Below are 16,602 nucleotides of genomic sequence, written 5' to 3' on the forward strand. Positions count from 1 at the left end.
AGAACGAGAATAAGGTTTGCATGGCAGATGCTATTTGATATATGTTTTCTCTGTAATAAGCTACATCTCTTGGTTGACAGTAAAATAGAAGTTGTCCAAAGCTCAAGGTGAAAACGATGGTATGGATGGCCTTATATTCCATGTGCAAGCATTGAATTTCCTCATGGCAATGTAATTTTTTGAAAATCTTGTCCTAATTATCACTGCTCACATAGATGCTCTCTAGGAACTATTATACATAGAATTGGTCAGAAACATTTTGACAGTGTGGTTTTCCATTGGAAAATGACATTCTGGCAAAAATGAAATGGTTGAAGAAATTACATTGATTTGACTTTTTTTTTTTTTCTCTTCAGGGCAACATTATTGTTGCTCAGAGATGAGCCTGAATGGGTTGAAGCCATTGTTTTTATTTAGTTGTTCTTTTTCTTTCCAAGTGGTGTTTTGTTTTTTGCTTCTTTTTCTGGTAGTACGTAGTAGAGCATAAAATATTTACAACATATTTCAGTGGGCTCAAAATAAAGTTGTGGAGGAAATACTGAGCTTTTGGGGGTCTTTTCCAAAGCAAACCATAAGTAAGTAATGAAAATACAAAATTTTTTATTGAATGGAAATTTATTCTTTTCCTCCCCACAGGCTGAACCATGCATGCTTTACAGATATCCTGGAAGTACTGCAGGAGGAGCTCACTGTTCTTCTCAGCAAAGCTTTCTTTTTCGTCACTTCTGACTCTGCTGGTTTCCTTTGTCATCCTTCTTAAAGCACCAATTTCCCAAATACTAGGACAGAGAGAACTATGTTGTCAGCTTTCCACTTACCAGTGTAATGAGTAGGATCCTGCGTTAACGGGCCCACAGGTCTGATTCATGGAGGAAATTACTGTGTCCTTGTATCCTTTTAATTGTAGGTTTTAAAACCAAAGCATAGAGATGCACATAAATTATTACATTGTCGTTTAATCTGGAGTCAGTCCAGTGTGAACCCTGAACGCCTGGAGCTGCTCCAGCAGAGTGGCAGGAACAAGGCTGAGAGTCCTAGTAAACACCACATGATTTTCTGGTATTTGCAGGGCATCTGTTTTCTCTGCCCTTGCAGTACCTTTGTCTGGTCTGGAGAAGATCCTGGGTGACTGGTGATTTTATTATGGCCTGGCACATTTGAGGGTAAGCCATTCGGCCTGTCAGCATGCTCCCAGAAGAAAAGCTTCAGTGAAAAAACCTTGCTCTGGGCTTTGAAATCTGAACTGCAGCCAATTCCAGCTGAGGGATGTGACGATTGCCTTTTGCTGTGAAGTTGCCATCTGAACAATGACACTGTTGTGTGGTTTGAAAAGACAAGGAGCAATGAAAAGGATAAGTGTGTGTCATATGTGGGACTGGGTAGGTACCAGATAGAAAGCAGCCCAGGCCCTCATCGTTTCCTTACATGGTGCGCCTCAAAATCCACATTTAGAGCTGTTTCAAGGGGACACGTGCATCCCAAGTTTTCTACTCGTGGAGAATTTGTTTTTTTACAAGCTGTATTTCGCTAGACCATCTGGTCATGCTGCTGCTCCTTTGAAAGCTATGCCTTATTAAATAGTCCTGGGAACTGAAGAAGGAAAGTCGCAGGAGGGAAGAAGGGAGGATGATTTCCAAGAGATGTGCTTTTCCTTAATAAAATAATAGTCTAAGGAGATCACAGCTTGTAACAACTAGTGAGATTCTGCTGCTAATATTCTCTGCAAGACTTTTCAGGGCCCTGCTTCACAAAGCAGAATCCAGCTGCATCATGCATATGCTGCACAGCTCTCCTGAAGTCAAATCGCCCACGGCACAAAAGTGAGTGTTATTCTGTATTTGTCCAAATTACAGTATCTCATCTTTTGTTCTCAATTTATTGGGACAAAAAGCTCCTCTCTTAGAATTTGTTATTTGCCACTCCTATTGGACCCCAGCTGAAGTCACTGCACTAGGCCTTGCCATTTCTTGTGAAATGCTCGAACAGACAAGACAGCAAATGGTGAGGAGGAGACCAAGAGAGATGTGTAGCTGTTGTGTCCCTTTTGCAGATACAGAACTGAAGCCTGGGTTTTGAACAATTTGCCTTGAATCTAAAAAAGAGGTGGGAGCAGTATCAGTACAGCAACTCAGCTCTTCTCCATTCAAGTCAGAAACACCCTTTTAGGGTGTTATTTTCTATGACAGGTGGAACACCTAGCCTGAATTTTAATCAATGTTATTAATGAAAGGAAACCTGCCAGCCTTGCTTCTGTTCCTGCATGGTCTATATTGTGTGATGGAGACTTACATTTTTCTACCCAGGAACTTCAGTGCACCTCAGATTAATATTTGAGAGTTGTTTGCCTGCACTTTTAATACAGCTCCAAGCACAGATACAGCTCCAACAAAATGGAATCCCAGGAGAGTGTCTGAAGTGGTGAAACCCCAGAAAGACAAACCTGGGGTCTGGATAAAAAGCACTTATCCAGGGATGTATGGTAGCCTGGGGTAGAGCTCATTGCTAGAGGAGAGAGAGCTCCAACAGGGTAAGACAGTTATCCAAGTGTTCAGTTACAGATTCAGAGTAACCCTGGTTAGGGGCATTGCCCCGGGGCCTCAAAGGTCTGATATTAAAAATTTCTGTAGGAACTAGATCTAGAACTTTTATTTTATTTTATTTGGGTGTTTTGAAACTGGTGGTCTTACAGTGAACCTTGTATTGCCATCTTGTCCTGTGAAAAGCTGACTTACAGGCTTTAGGAATTTACCGTGTGCCTTGTTCTAGCCTTAAATATCCAAAACAGGGATATAAAGCTCAGTGTTTCCAAACAGTTTCATACAATCCTATGAATTTACCCAAGTATCAGGCTTCACATGGACAGTTAGAAAAGCTACAGTTATGTTCACATTCTAATTAGGAACAGAAATCCTATAAAGGGGACAAGGAAGAATAATTCGCGTTAAGAGCTGCGTTTCTTCAGAGCCCGGTTAACTCAAAACTACCAGCAAGGGGTAACTAACGTTCTGCTGTGGAAGCAGATTTTGGATGATATGAACCAGCACCTTGATGAGAGTGACAGCTTGGTTTAGCCCACTGGTGACTGAAAGGTAGAAATAGAATCATAGGATCGTTATAGAGCAAAAATAGTTCGTGTTTTCCCAAGAGATTAAAAACATTTGGATAAACAATGTTTTAAACAATGTAACTCCAACGACCAGCTTATTTTCTTCACCCTACTGTCCATTTATTGTGTGGATGTGGAAAGCCCCTTTAGTAATCCTGTCTGTTACGGGCTACAGATATTTTCATCTGTCCAGCAGTGCAGTGTTGTAAGAAGCAATACAAATGCTATTTGCTATTTACTACTAAAAAGCGCCGTGAAAAAGCTAGTGTTGCAAGATGAAGCATCCCTGTCAAGGTTACACCTCGTTCCAAGAGCCTGTCCATACCCATTTCCCATGGGTTAGGAGTATGCTATTGCAATTCTTCACGAGATCTTTCTTACACAAGCCACAAACCTTGTAACATCTTTCATTCCCTTTGTCCAGACTAAGAGCAGATGTTGGGAGAGGATCCAGACCTGTGTATTACACTTAGGAGAGGCCACATGTATACATCCCCTTTCTTTCTACAGCTGTGATATACAGTGTATGCACCTTATTATCAGAGAGAGATCCAGAGTACAGGGCAAAGTATAGGGTAACCAGCATAACGCAGGGTCTTGGGAGATTACTCTCTGTTTGGAAATGCTGGAAGAATCGTATGTGGAAAGCCAAACCTGGGAGGAAAAGGACAGGGGTGAGGAAGGAGGAACCACTTTAAATATAAAAATGTCTGTTGGGAATAGGGAAGTGAGAGGTTTCAAGGCTATATGAGCTAGTGTCATGTGCAAGGATAAGAGAGCCTTGATTTAGGCTAGAGACGAGCCAGCAAGCAAGGAATTCGCTCCAGACAGAGTCCTTCATAGATTCAGCATGCTACTATAGCTAACAATCATGTCAATAGGGTTTAAAAGGTGCTTCAGAGGAATTGGGAAGGAAAGACAAATAAGGTGGGTGGCTGAGGGAGGAATGGAAAGTCCAGTGGTTACTGAGTGAGGCTTGAGTGTGATGAAAATCCTGGCTGCGCTCCAGTACAAGATTTCCTATCACATTAATTATATTGCAACAGGCTCCAGGGCTTTCTGTGATACTGACTTTGTATATCAAAAAAGTTACACAGATATCATGTGTGTGTGTTTGTAATAAGATAAGCTCATTGTGTCATCTCCAAGCCTTCCACTAGGATGCCTTCAGAGACGGAGCCTGAGACTCCTTGGTGCTGTTCCCTTTGTGCGTATGGGCAGAAAGCAAATATTTTATGGGGAAGGAGGAATAATCAGGTCTTGGAAATGTCATGTTTATCTCAAACTGTAATTCAATCCACTCTTTTTGTTAAAATACTTGTGCTCTTGGATGGCATTTTTGTGGCACCAAAAGGTCTTCTTTCAAAAGCGTTTCTTGCTTTGAAAATAGGGTTACATACTCTGTAGTCTGGGAAGGGGACTGAAGTGAAGATTCTCTCTACCTTCCCCTTTGCAAAGCAAGGCCTAAGAACTTAATGGCTACAGGAACAGCGTAGTCTATTCATGGCAGGTGAAGAGGAGTGTCTTCAAATTAAGCCCACGTAACCTTGCTGGTTTTCTGTGATGGGGGAAGATGTGACTGTAACACTCACCTTGAAAGGCCGTAACACAGTTTATGTAAGGCTGCCTTAGGCCTGGGATGTGAAGACTATATGGTTGGATTCTTACTAAAACAATTGGAGTAGGAATGAGGTTGGGTTTAAGTCTCCTTTATCACAGAGGTGTGGAGGTGTAAGTTGAAGAGGACAGAAAACCACTGGAGCCCTGTTCATTGCCACTACACCACTACCCATCTCCCTTGTGCTACAGGCTAAGCCCACAGCTTCTAGTTTGCCAAGGAAGACCACAAAGCAGGAAATAATCCTCAGAGGCTGATTCCAGCTCCTTCCTTCCAAAAGTGAATAAAGAGCAAAGAATCAGGCCTATTCTGGAGCATCCCACCTGCCCCTCCCAGCCTAGGGGCACGCTGGCTGTAAGGATATGGAGCATCTTCTGCCTCCTCTGGTGTGGCCAAAGCAGAGTTAAGCCTCCTCCTCTATTTCTTCCCCCCTAAAAGTGCATTATGGGATTCTCTTTTCTGCTTCTCCCTCCTCTCTCCAGAGCTGTGTGTTTGAAATGATATCTATTTCTCTTTGTGACAGCACACCGTGACTGCTGCCTTGACATTCTCCCAAGCTGACATCCCGACCGGTATGACACTGATGCCTTTGGGCAGAAATCAGAGCCGGTTTGCTCCATGCCTCTGCGTAGCCACGATGCCTGTAGCGCCTCTGAGAGCCCCCAGTGCCCTGGTGGGGAAATGGAGCGAGCACGTGGGCCCCAAATGAACTCCAGGAAGAGAGCAGGCATTATCCACAGTGATCCTGCTACCCATTTCCAGTTTAAAGTGTTCGTGTTGACGTCTTTTTTTTCCTGATTTTTTTTTCTTCTTTCTTTTCTTGCCCTTCTTCACCTGCCTGTTAGAGCGTTGGTTTCCTGTTTCTCCCCCGGTGGCAGAGTCCTTGGGGAGCTGGGCTTTTGTGAGCTGGAAAAAGAGTGCACAAGCGTCTGATCAGCCCTTATTAGTGTTGAGAAGGATCTAATAGTTCCTGGCTTCTGGGACCATTACCTGTCATTTAGTTTTATTAAGTCAGTGATGAGAAAGTTTAAAATTAAAGGCTTTGTAAATTGGATTCCAGTTTGAAAGGGAGGCACCTACCAGGAAGTTAGCACTGAAGCTTGCAGATGGGCCACTGGGAACAACACCAGGCTCGAGCATTTATCTTTAGCTGCTTTTGACAAAGATCCTGTGCCAAGGCAGGGAGGAGGGGTGGTTTGTGGCAAAGCCTCAGGGTATCCAGAAATCTTCAGCTCTGTAAACAATATATTCCCTCCTTTGGCAGGCTACTTGCATTTAGACCTCCAGTGACTGTTGAAGAGGAAGGGTGGTCTTCTGGCTGAGTCATCACCCAGAGCTGTGAGACCTGATTCAGCTGAAATGCGAGCAGGCAAGTCATTTCATCTCCTCATGGTTCTTCTCCTGATTTGTAAAGAGGAGGAACTGGTATTAGTGTTGATTTATTTTTTTTTTTTTTTTTTTTACCTATTACCTGTTTTGAATAGCTTTTTGGGACAGGTACTGTCCTTTGACTCTTTCACTTACAATAAAAACTCCAACTGATTTGAATCTTCAGAGCAAAAATAAAGACTCCAAGTCCATAACAGAAAGCAGGCAAAATGGATAAGCCACCTATTTAAGAGAAATATCTCATTTGTAGGGCTTGTAACATTGTATTATTCTCTGCTTTTGAGACTTATATTTGAATTAGCCATCCAAATGCACTTGCAAATGAAATACCCCAATTGCAATAAAGCAGTCCTGCTAACTAATTATGGTGTGACAAGGGAAGCTTAGAGGCCAATCACAACAAAGAGCTGCTGTCACTTCTGTTTTCTCAGATGAATAAAAGTCTCATGGTGACATTGCTCTGATGAGAAGCAGCATGAACTAGTGGTTGCAAGTACAGTCTGGAAATCAACATTCTTGATTATTATGCCTCAATTTGTCTTTGACTTTCTGACATCAGAGAAGTCACCTGAGGTCAGAATTTAAAGGTGACTCCTGCCCACCCTTCCATTGTTAACTGTACAGATTGTGCTTCCGTGGCTTTACTTGAAGATTGAAGGTTCACACTTTGTCTCTGAAAGGCAGAGGATAGTACTCACCAAAGCACAGGCTTATCCTGTAAATAATAGATTGTGCAAGTGTTTTTTCTCCCGAAGGCAGAATGCACAAGGATGAAACGGAGATCCCCTTTAGAGTAATCCTTTATTGGAAAAGTTTACTTCAGGTTTTCCCATGGCATTTTTCATCTCCCTGTTTTCTCTGCCATTTTTGTCCAGGTTTAACAGCCTGGAAGAGATGCCCTCTGACCATCTGCTCTGATGGACCACTCATCCGCCCATAAATCCAAGCTTCAGATGTGAGTCCCCACCTTTAAGGTAGGTTCGACCTTGTTTTAAGAACCTGGATTGGACTGAGAAGAGGTGGGACAATGTACCCCCAGGAAGATGGGACACAGAGGGATAGATAAGGATGGACAACACTAGTGCAGAGAGCAGGCACAGCAAACAACCTTGGACCCAATATTTCTGCAAAGTGAGACCTATGCATGTATAACTCCAGGCCATTTTTCCTGTCTCTGCATAGACATAGCAGTTCCTTGACTTCAGCTAATTACCATGCTCCCTTGAAGGAGATGTGATGCCTCTCCCAAGCTTCTGTGCTAGCATCATGAGAGAACTGATCTATGGGCTATTCAGTGGTTACTTACATCATTCTTGTGTTTCCAGCCATGTGACTTGACCGCAGGCTTTCAGAAGGTAATCTGGGGAGATTTTATCAAATGTAAAATGTTCCTAGACATTACTGGAGCCATGATGTAATGAACCAAGGTTTTGTTCTTTAAATTCCTCTTTGCTGAAAACCACAGGCCCCAAAAAACTGTTCCAGAGAAACTGCACAGTTGTAAGAAGGAGACTGAGATCTTGCGCTGGGGTGCCATTGTGTGCTGCAGTGCTGGGGAGAAAGGGTTTCCAGCTGAGTCCTGTGTTACTGGCTTGGTGAGGTCTGGGTTGAACCTCTGATTTGGACAACAACCTCTTCACAAGAGCCACTCTGTTGTTTCTGCTGCTGGGCTGGGAGGTGTTCCAGAGGAAAAGGGAGCATGACCAGGCCTGCAGTGAACCTGGCTACTCCTAATTTCTTGCTTGTTTGGAGCTTTGGTATTTGCTGCAACTGTGGCTGTTTCCATTCTTGTGAAGATAATCCCAGTCCACGGTGTTGCCTCAAAATGCCATAAAGGTGACCCCCTCATGTAACATTCCTCTGTAGTATCATCTTGCTGGAGCTGAGAACCCAGTTTGCAGGATCTCATAGCTCTGAAACACCTTTAAACCACTTTTTCAAAGGACAATGATTCCTGTGTCACATGTCTGTGAAAGTCTTCCTGGCATATTTTTATCTACCCAGGCTGGGTTGAGACTGCTGAATTGATGCTTTGGATTTCAGTACCTACTGAAATCCCCTGAACAAATGATGCCATTAATTATGGGGTATGGCTTTGATGAATGATGCATAAGGGACAACATTTCATTTTGTCTAAGGGGAGGTAAGTGGGATGGGGAGCTTCTGAGTGTTCAGTGATGCAGGAGAGGTCCTGGCTGTTGCCTGATCAAGGGGAAGTTGCTTCCTCTCTGTAAAGTGCTGTAAACCCAGTGTCAAGTCAGTGTGGCATCTGGGTTATGTCACCTTCTGGTGGGACAAACTCTTCCTATGTCAGATTTTCACAAACAGAAACCAATTCAGCACTTTACCTAAAAAGCTTGGAGAACTACTCTAAGAATTGTAATTTAGTCCTAAATGGCTTCAGATCTGCCTGCCTGACGGACTGCCCCATCCCCAGGCCCTTTTAACACCGGAGTAATGAGTTAGGGATTCAGGTTCTTATTCAGATACATGAGATGGGGTAAGGTCATGGGATATTCTCAAGGAGCACACTGGGATCTTACCACTGTTTCTTTCCCCACATCCTTTTGAAACTGCCCCAAATTGGTGAACAGGAGTGTAATGAAAGGCATTTATATGACAAGGTTGTAAGAGAGGCTTATTCCTTGCGTGATGTTAAAGGCTCTTTCACAGCTTTGATGTAGCAGCTAGCCAAGTTAATTTCTGTGTGTGTGTCATTATGTTTTGGTGCTGGGAGGTCATGTTTATGCTAAAATGTTGAATGAATTTTTGGGACACCTGAAGCTTTTGTTCTGTACAGACAACCCTACTTGTCATTTAAACCTAGTTCATCAGAGCTATCTGAGAACATCCGTACCTGGCTTTCACAAAAGGTCTTCTGGACAGGGTTAGAAGCATTAGAAAACTACTTTTGGGGGGGACAAAAGGATTGCTCTCAGTAGTAGGACTGCTGGGTAGTAAGTCTGTGAAATAAGTACATTTGTGAGTCACACCAGCTGGTGTGACTGGTGGAAAACAAGACCACTGAAAAGAGATGGAAGAAGGAAAATAAGGAGAAGAAAGTGGTATTGAAAGTAAGGATATTGTGAGGAGAGTATTCGCTCCTGTTGAAGCACCCAAAATGACAAGAAACTAGTTGGAGTGCATGACACTGAGCTGTAATCAAAGAGGAGTCTTAGCAAAGACAGAAGGTGGGATTTCTTTTAACTGAGTTTAGGAGTTTACATTGCAGTTGCTTACATGATCTAGTCATCCATATTCCTGTTTAATGATTCACTTCAGGATAATGTGAATCAGGCCTTAGAAATCTCTATTTCTTATTATCGACCCTAAAGGTTTCCCACTGATACTGGCTCAGGTGGAGGAATCTATACAGCGTTCATCTTCCTTCGTCAGAACTGCACCCAGTGTGTCAGGGAAAGAAAACAGGTGTCAGGATTAGAGGAAGGGTGACTTCACTGCACTAACAGGGCAGAAGCTCTCATAAGGAGGCTTTGGAGTCACAAGGACCAAAAGAACCCTTCAGGTAATAAGTTGAAAACAAATACAAGGAAATAATTTGTGACATTAGTGGCTACATAAATTGGGGAAGTCATTGCCAAGTTACACGATGGCCAAAGGCATAAATACATCCAGAGCACATTCAGATGTGTAAATGGAGGGTGGCTCCATTGATGGCTGCACTAGTCACTTGTTGTAGGCTGCCTTTAAGCATTATTAAAACAATGCCCAGGTAGAACAGGGAAAGGTCAGTTCATGTGGACCTTGTTTGTTTTGTGTTGTTTGTTTGTTTGTTTGTTTTATTTTATTTTTCTAAGTGTCTGCTCCTGCCTACTGGTATATATCATGTACTGAGCTAGGTTGATTTTTGGTCTGACCCTATACAGCATTTCTTATTCTTGTTCTAAGTGCTTCTTGCATCCTCCTGCCCTTATGACTCCACTGGAAGGTTTCACTGTTTTTTGTCAGTCCAGTGTGTATGCCTGCTTTTGTGTCCAGCCTGTCAACATATATCAACATGTAGGACGTGACTGCAATGGGACCAGGTGTGAGTAGTCAGACACCATTTCTACATACAATTAAGATTAAGGGGCTGTTACCCTTGTACCTTATTTTTTGCAGGACATGCAATGGCTCCAGCCAGCCAGTCTTGCTCTCTTAGGGCTCCTCATACTCAAAGGGTCTTTTCCTTCCAAAAATGCTATACAAGTTCAGAAACGTGTTTTCCAAATAGGCTGCAAAGGTGAGAATTAAAGACAAGCGTGAGCCCTCTTTCAACTCAGACTGTCATCTGGGCATGCCCATGTTGTATGGCAGGACAAACTGTTGAGACATCTGGATGGCTTCATGTGAGTCTGTGGGTTTTGAATCATTTTGCTTGGGAAATCCCACAGTACTCTGCTTCTTTCACTGACAGGCAGCTCATGCCTCCGCATGACAAAACAGAGACAGACCCTTTGCAAAGCATAACAGAGGAGGATGTTCTGTTTGCAGTCCAAAATTGTTCTCACAGTAATATCATCCAACTACTTTAGCCCTCCAGATGGAGCAGGATATGTGTCTAGCAGAGATATGAAGTAGAAATATCCAAAAGGCTTTTTTTTTTTTTTTTTATATTTCTGGATGAAACCTGTTCCCATCCTCCTTGGTCTTACATGTCTTTAACTCGAGCAATCCAGTTTCCACATGGTGTTTAAGATCACCACTCGTGAGTCTTCCCAGCTGAGGATCTATCTGATACCCTTCAACTACAAGACTCCTGACGTGCATCAACACACACCTGTAGTATCGGACTGAGCAGAGCATTTAAACGTATTCTTGGCTGAAACTAGGCCTGAGAGTGGGTGAAACTTGGCACTGAGGGGGGAACAAGAAGTGAATGCCCCATGAAAAACATTTAAAATGTAGGCAGGGTATGAACTTGGAGCCAATGTTTACTGCATTTTAATGCGGTTATAGGGCAGTCGTCTGACCTCCTCACCTAATTTGCAAATAATCTTGTCAGGACAAATTAGCCCATGCTGAGCCTGTGCTGTTGAGACTAGATGGTTATCAGGACCTGTGCTAGCTAATTTTAAAGTAGCTCTGATGTCTCTACTGTACAGTGGAGTGACAGTGGCAGTGACTGCAGCGCAGGGTTGTGCTTTTGTATTAAACACAACATATGCACAAAAACACTTGTCTACAGAAACCTGGAATTAATGGTCTTCCTATCTGGTTTCTTTCAGGCCATTTCTGTTTCAGGGCTGAGCGTTGAAAATAGAGATTTGAAGTACATTGAAACTGCAGCTCTGAACTCTGTGAAGTGCTTAATTCATCTTAATAGAGGTGTTCACTCTAAACCCAAAAAGCTCTTAGTTGAGATTTAGCCTGTGGTTTGATATTACAAATTGCTTGGTGGTAACATTGGTTTAAGATGTTGTCTCCTGGCCTCTTGTTCATACTGCTATGCTGGCAAAACTACTCATGTGGTTGGGAACCAGATGGGAGGAGCAAGCCAACCTCACAAAAAATAAAATAAAATAAAATAAAATAAAATAAAATAAAATAAAATAAAATAAAATAAAATAAAATAAAATAAAATAAAATAAAATAAAATAAAAGGTTGTTGTGTTTGTTTGTTTGTTTAAAGCAGGAAAATTTCCTCAGTCTGGTTCAGAGCCTGGTCACACAGTTTTTTTGGCAGAAATGAGTGGAAAGAGCACTTTGGCATAGAGGGGAAATGAGCAACAGAGGGTGAAAGGTGAGCAGTAATTACAGATTCTGGTAATGCGACTGTGCACTTTAAAATATCAGATCATGATCTGGAAGTGATCTCAGCATGTAAAAAATGCTCAAATACCTCTAAAATTGTTGGTCTTAATCTTCACTTTTAGGTGTCTTGGCAGATACTTCCAGTCTGTGTCCTTATCTCACAGTGTCCAGCCATCTTCAAAGACTTTTCCAGCTTCTTGTGTTTTGCAAGTTCAAAATCTTGCAGCATCCTGGTACTGAAAATGTGGGAATTAACAAAATAATTGGAGCTGAATGACAGTGTAAGTATTGATTGTCACTTCAAGGAATGTATCTTTCATTTCCATAATGAGTTTGTTGAGAAAGATCCCATTTTAATATAAATGAAAGCCAAATTTCATGGTGACTTTGTCAAATCTAGAAGATCTTGTCATTTAAATTCAGTTTGCCACGGAACATAAAGATCACTTGCTGTATACCACATCAAACCATCTAAATACAGAGGTACACTGAAGAATATGGTGAGGTACCTGAGGAAAAAAAAAAAAAAAAAAAAAACATAAAAAGAACAAACTTTCAAGGCACTAGAAAGTGGAAAACTAATCTCATTGAAAGTTTGCTGACACATTCCCAGGAATGGAGTTGTTTGATAAATAAATCAAAAAAAATAATAATAATCCAGAACACAGTGGAATGCCCAAATGATTTCGTTAAAGAAACCATTGCTTTGTTTAATAAATCCCATGGCTTTGATGAAATTTCCGTTTGCAAATCTGAGTTTCATTTGACAGGAGAAAATCTGTATCTCCACAGTCTGTGAAAAAATGTCTTGCCTGCCTTCTTCCTTCTGTCTGTCTCCGCATCAACAGAACAAAATTCAAATAGTTTCCAAAGAGCATCTGGCATATATGCTGAAAACAAAACTTAACATTTCTTCAGCTGTATACACATGTATATCCCAATATTATAACGCTCTAAACAGCTCAAAATCTCAAATATGTCCACTGATTCATGTATCTGATTAATGAAACTGTGTGGTCCTGAGGTGTGAAGTTTTTGCCCCTGAGTTCACCAGGAAGTTCGTTGTGTTTCCGACCTGGCCCATGCTCCTGCCCACAGCCTTCTGCCTTGTGTGGTGAGCTGGGAACCCCTTCTCCCTCTCCATCACTTCCCTGCATCACCCTACACGGCGAAAGAGAGGGAGAGAGGAATTTCTGCTTTGATTTCTTTGCAGAGCCATGCAGACAGAAGCAGCTCAAGGGAATCCTGCACAGCAGAGGTTAATGTGACCCACATATAATTGTGTGAAAAGATGCCACTCTGTGCCTTTGTCAAAGAGGCTTCTTGTTACAGCCCAAGCTATCTAGTCCCTAGCCCCTTCAGCAAAGTGCAGTTTTCTTGCATTAAATCACCACTGCCCTCTTGCCAGCTGCTTAGAGTTTGCACATTATACAGAGGAGATGTATAATATATATTTATATATTTTTAAAATGTGACAGATTGTCTTGGAACATATGTGGTATTGCCTTGAAATGAACTACGTGCATGTGATGGCCAAGCCAGCAGACCTAGCGTATGTGTGTGCGCGCGTGCCTGTGTGCGTGTGGTTTGTGTTTTTTTCCTTCTGTTGGAAATCTGAGAGGCTGGGACACTTGAGCTTTTCATGTTGCTTCTCTCTGAAATATTCATGACGAGTTGACGACCTTGATTCTTTGATACCTGCCATTTATTTATGTGCCACTGACGATAACTGCTGCTAAGTACATATGTCAGTGACATGGTTGAGTGAGTTGGATGATAAGGAGAAGGAGGGCATCTGAGGGATGTGTGTGCTGGAATAAGATTACTTTATAAACTCTGAGGGCATTTTAGGAGGCTGCCATGCCATCTTATTCACCCCCTTTTGTTTCTCTGACTAAAGCCCATTTTCTTTGCTTCTTCTCCAGCTTTTTCCTCTAACTGGGAAGCCTGCTAGCTCATGGCTGCTTTTCTTATAGGTGATCACTGGCTAATTAATCAAGTGAACTGCTAATGAATTAGTCAATTACTCTTACATTTTAAAAAGAGAGAGAGATGCAAGTCTGGGGAGACCCAAGGAATTCCTCTCAAGTGAGAAAAAGATTGAAATGGACTCCAGGGAGCTGGTTAGCTGGTCACAAACATCTTGGAAGTCTGTAAAAGCAAGGAAGGATGAGGGAAGAGCAAAGGAAGGTAAAGAGAAGCTTAGGTGAGCAGGTAAGCGCCAGTATCCACAGATCCTGATACAGATGTGAAATGTAAGCAGGCAAATGTCATTGCTTTTGAGTAATTTCCATTTGGAAGGATTGGACATAAAGTTTTGAGGGTGGAGGGAAATCTATTAACAAAAATGGTTATGAAAGTGATAAAATAATGAAAAATACAGGGAAAAAGGTCCTGAGTGAAAATAAATGCAGTCCAACGTGAACCAGTCACCACTGTGGTTGGCAAAGCCTAGTTCAAGCCAGGCTTTGGCTGGGAAGCAGACCGGTGATGGACGCAGCTGGTCCCCAGCTTCTGGATGCTGAAGAAGGTACTCTGATGGGCAGATATATATTGACAGGTTTTCTTGCACCCGAGATATGAAGCGAGGGAAGCCAGGGCAAGGGAGACAATGCAACAGAACCTCTCCTGTGGGGTCTCTTCTCACTGTATTTCATATATAAAAAAAAAACAACTCCAGCTCCCTCTCTTTTTGGACTTCCATTTTTTCCCTTTCTGAAGTAAAAATAAGCACACATTTATATTGCAGTTTACGTTCTCCTGAACATAATTTTCTTTACTGTAAGAAAAAAAAATGGGGAGAGGAAAGAAAACACCAGGGTAGAATTGAAATGCAAAAAGCACGAAAGGCTTCTGCAGATGCATCTTGAATTTGCAGCCATTCTAGAGAGGCAGGAGATAAGGTGGCTTAGGGAATGCAGCTGAGTCCGGAGAGGCATTTATTTAAGATTGATATCGAACCTTGGAATTGTGAGTGGGAGGTGGTTTTTTTTTGATGAAGGAACAGGATGTTGCCAGGAGGGAGGGAGGCTGGCTAGGATGATTTATTATAAGAGGTCAGTAGCAGGAAGTCACTGGAGATACGCGATGGTCTAAAACGCAGGCCAAGGAACCCGGGTGAGGACACTGCTTTCTGCTCTGAGATTCGGGCTCCTCAAAATAGAGCCAACAAAGTGACTGGGTGGTCTAATTTAGGGTCATCTTTGGTGGTCCCGCATACTACATGTGTTTTGGTCAGCTCCCTTGTCTGCATGTCTCCGTGCACAATGACCCATCCTGCTCTTGGGTCTGTTGCACAGGCGTGTACCGTTAAAAAACAAAACAAAACAGAAACACTGCATTTGGAAGAGAATTTCAGGCCCGTCTTAGGGCAAGAAGTCATTTGGTGCTTATACAGATAATTGTGCACATGGCAGCTACTGAGAGCATGAAGTAGTCATATTTATCATGGGGCTCCCTCCCCCGCAATAAGAAAATTCCCTGCGAAACAGAAATGGAAAGACTGGCGAGAGAAGAGGAGTGACGGCCGGGAGTGACCTTCTTGGCCATAAACAGAATTTGGAAGTTGAGCTGGATGTAAAGCTTTAACTAGTTGTCAGTCTGAAATCTGCAACTCCACGTCAATGTAATGGCCCGCTGAGCTCAAGCAGAACCACTGCAGAAGTCTGTGCTTTTTGATAGTGATGAGCTAAATAAATTACTGAATATTAGGCACATTATCTGTCTAACCTACCTCTGAGTGTCACTTAAGTGTCTTTTACTGTCCTCTCGTCTGACCCAGTCAGACCTGGAGTCCTCTTTTGTTGGGAGCAGTTGTCATTCCTGAGAAGAGAGACAATGTACCTGAGAAACCTCAATTCAAGTGGGCAGGAGTGTAGGAGAAAGGATTTTCCTTCCCTGGGAAATGAAGTGTGGCTTGGAAAGCAGCTGGTGAGCAGTGCTTTGGAGCAAATGGGAGGATGCCCTTTGAATTCAGAGGTCCTTAAATGACTTGCCAAAGGTCATACAGCGAAGTTGGTACAGGGCTAAGTTCATGTCCTCTTTATAGGGGTGAATATCAACCCAATTCTACAATATTCATGTTCAACTCCCAATTATTGCAAACCCAGCTGTGTTGTGGGTTTTTCAGTGCGTTCAAAGCGTGCTGCTGTGCTTTTTCTTTCTACAGCTATTCTGGTTGTCCCTGCTGATAATAGCAGAGATTGGATCTACACAAGGGGTAACATCTGAGCATTTAGTGCTGGCCTTTTATCTAACGTCCTCCAGCCTGTGGTCCTGTTGTCCCTGCGCAGCTTGGTATGTGGTGATGTTCACTCTCCTGCTTACACTCAGTGAATGATTTATCATGTGTTATCAGTAGGACTCTGTACAGTGTCCAGGGACAATGTTTTCTTCCATCTGGTTCCAAGCTGGTGGAACACCCTTCCATATGGTTTTCACATGTGGTTCTCCTAGTACCTCCCTTCTATTTTTTCCCTGTGGATTCATCATTGCGCAGTTTGTATAACAACTACACTTTGTTTCACTTTATAAATTAATCACATACATGAATTAAAACTTCATCAACTGTGGATATTTTTTAAATGACAGAGGAAACCCTCCAGCTGGGTGAATCTATCTTCTAGAAGAAATATCCTGTACCACACCATACTGGAAATGAACTGCTGCAGTGTTTCACAGCACTCTTCAGTCAGATGTTAGGCTGCGGCTTGCTCTGGAGCAATCATATCTAATA

The 16,602-nt window shown here is 42.5% G+C and overlaps 1 long non-coding RNA gene across 2 annotated transcripts in view; it reads left to right on the forward strand.

The window, feature by feature from the left end:
* The window catches only part of LOC101805192 (uncharacterized), an 81,252-nt gene that overhangs the window by 59,691 nt on the left and 4,959 nt on the right, over window positions 1–16,602 (forward strand). Inside the window, exons 10-17 of one of the 2 annotated variants that reach the window (XR_011803856.1) lie at window positions 637–889; window positions 1,668–1,820; window positions 5,248–5,494; window positions 5,989–6,093; window positions 6,989–7,087; window positions 11,749–11,856; window positions 11,990–12,148; window positions 13,793–16,366. This is a non-coding gene — a long non-coding RNA (uncharacterized lncRNA). Of the gene's footprint in view, window positions 1–636; window positions 890–1,667; window positions 1,821–5,247; window positions 5,495–5,988; window positions 6,094–6,988; window positions 7,088–11,748; window positions 11,857–11,989; window positions 12,149–13,792; window positions 16,367–16,602 lie in introns of those variants that run through there. The other variant, XR_011803855.1, reaches the window with a different exon arrangement.

The sequence above is a fragment of the Anas platyrhynchos genome, chromosome 16 (genome assembly GCF_047663525.1).
Source record: "Anas platyrhynchos isolate ZD024472 breed Pekin duck chromosome 16, IASCAAS_PekinDuck_T2T, whole genome shotgun sequence".
Lineage (NCBI taxonomy): Eukaryota > Metazoa > Chordata > Aves > Anseriformes > Anatidae > Anas > Anas platyrhynchos.